The sequence below is a fragment of the Galeopterus variegatus genome, unplaced genomic scaffold (assembly GCF_000696425.1).
Source record: "Galeopterus variegatus unplaced genomic scaffold, G_variegatus-3.0.2 Scaffold4578, whole genome shotgun sequence".
NCBI lineage: Eukaryota > Metazoa > Chordata > Mammalia > Dermoptera > Cynocephalidae > Galeopterus > Galeopterus variegatus.
Window position 1 is genome coordinate 123899 of NW_007730689.1, and position 2713 is coordinate 126611.

The following is a 2713-nucleotide window of genomic DNA, read 5'->3' on the forward strand; positions in this document are numbered from 1 at the left end:
GACTGCAGAAGGCTGGTAGACATGCAACAGTGTTGGCTTTGAAGATGGAAGAAAGAACCAAGAGCCAAAAAATGTGTGGTCTCCCAAAGCTGGAAAAGGCAAGGAAACAGGGTTGCGATCCTGTTGCCGGTCCCGGTCTGGTACGGGCGCGACACTGAGGGTTGTGATCCGTTGCCAGTCACGAAAAAAGACAAAAAGGAAACAAACAAACAAAAAAAGCTCCAATCCTTCTATTCCCAATGGATATACATGTAAAACCTAACTACTTAAAATCTTATTTATATCTTCAGAAGCTAACTACTACATTAGATTTGTTCTTGGGGGCATTGGGAAGCTAAATTGCATTTTCTTAAACTTTTTTCTTTTCCCCAATCTTCTGAGGAAGGTTTTTTTGGACTCAAAATTTTTTTATTTCTTTTTTAAAATTGAGATATAATTCACATAGTATAACATTCAGTTCAGGGGTTTTTACTATATTTAAAGATATTGCAGCCATCACAGCTATCTAATTCTCTGTCTCTATGGATTTGTCTTTTCTGGACATTTCATATAAATGGATTCATACAATATGAGGTCTTTTGTGTCTGGCTTTCACTTAGCATGATATTTTCAAGGTTCATCCATGTTGTAGCATGAATCAGCACTTCATATCTTTTCATGGCTGAATAATATTACACAGTGTGGATATACCACACTTTGTTTATCCATTTGAGGGGCATTTGGGTTGTTTCCACTTTTTGGTTAGTGAATAATGATGTTATGAACTTCCATGTACAAGTTTTTGTATAGACACATGTTTTCATTTCTCTTGGGTATATAACTAAGAGTGGAACTTCTGGGTCATATGTTAACTGTATGTTTGACTTTTTGAGGAACTGTCCAATTGTTTTCCAAAGCATCTGAACCATTTTACATTCCCAGCAGCAGTATGAGTGTTTCATTTCTCCACATCTTTGACAACCTTTATTTGTCTATCTTTTTGAATATATCCATCGTAGTGGGCATAAAGTGGTATCTCATTGTGGTTTTGTTTTGAATTCCCCTTAGGACTAGTGATGTCTTTTCATATGCTTATTGGTCATTGTATATTTCCTTTAGAAAAATGTCTATTCAAATCCTTTGCCCATATTTTTAATTAGGTTATCTTTTTTAATGTTGAGTTATAGGAGTTTTCAATGTGCCCTGAATACAAGTTCCTTATCAGATAAGTGTTTCACAAATATTTTCTCCTATTTTGTGAGTTTTTTCACTTTTTTGTCCTTTGAAGCACAAAAGTTTTAAATTTTGATGAAGTTCAATTTATCTTTTCTTTTGTTGCTTATGCTTCTGGTGTTGTACCTAACAAACCATTGTTTAACCCAAGGTCACAAAGAGTTACCCCTATGTTTTCTTTTAAGAGTTTTACAGTTTTAGCTTTTATATTTATGTCTTTGGTGCACTTTGGGTTAGTTTTTGTATGTGGTCTGAGGTTGGGGTCCAACTTTATACTTTTGCATGTGAACGTCCAGTTGTCATAGCATTATTTGTGGAAAAGACTATTTTTTCCCCATTGAATTGTGTTGGTAACCTCGTTGAAAATCAATTGACATAAATATATGGGTTGATTTATGGATTCTCAGTTCTGTTCCATTGATCTATATATCTTCCTTACAATGCCACACAGCCTTGATTACTGTGACTTTATAGTAAGTTTGAAAAGGGAAAGCGTGAGTCTCTCAACTTTATCCTCCTTTTGCAAGATTATTTTGGCTGTTCTGGGTCCCTTGCATTTCCATATAAATTTTAGTATCAGCCTGTCAATTTCTGCAAAAATTCAGATGGGATTTTCGTTGGGATTGCATTGAATTTATAGATCAGTTTGGGGAGTACTGCCATCTTAACATTTTCTTCTTTGCAACTTATGAATATAAAATGTCTTTCAATTTATTTTGGTCTTTAATTTCTTTCAACTATGTTTTGCAGTTTTCACAGTGTAAATCTTGGACACCTTTTGTTAAATTTATCACCAAGTATTTTATTATTTTCGATACTATTGTAAATGGAACTGTTTTCTTAATTTTATTGATTTTTGTATATTGATCTTGTATCCTGTAACCTTCCTGTTCTTGTTTATTAGTTCTAATAGTTTTTTTTGGGGGGGGGATGTGGATTCATAAAACATCATATTATTTGCAAATAGAAATAGGTATATTGATCTTGTATCCTGTAACCTTCCTGTTCTTGTTTATTAGTTCTAATAGTTTTTTTGGGGGGGGGATGTGGATTCATAAAACATCATATTATTTGCAAATAGAAATAATCTTACTTCTCTCATTAAAATCTGAATGTCTTTTATTTCTTCTCTTGCCTTATTGCCCTGGTTAGAACTTCCAGTTCAATGTTGAGAAGAACTGGTGAGAGGGCACATCCTCATTTTTTTCCTAATCTTAGAGGAAAAACTTTCAGTCTTTCACCATGAAGTAGATGTTAGTTGTGGGAATATTTTCTTTTTTAATCAAGTGACTTGTTTTCTTGTTTAATCGCTTGACTTGTTTTCTAAACTTGGTATTTCCATTACCTAGATCTGGTTCTTGCTCATGCTTGGGAGCCTTTATCTGCTTTGGATAAATCTTTTTTTCACCAGGACACCAGTGGCTGTTCATTTTCACTGTAACTTTCATTACTAACCCCTTCTAAAATTGAGGCTCTAACTGCACTTGGCAGCTCTTTCTTT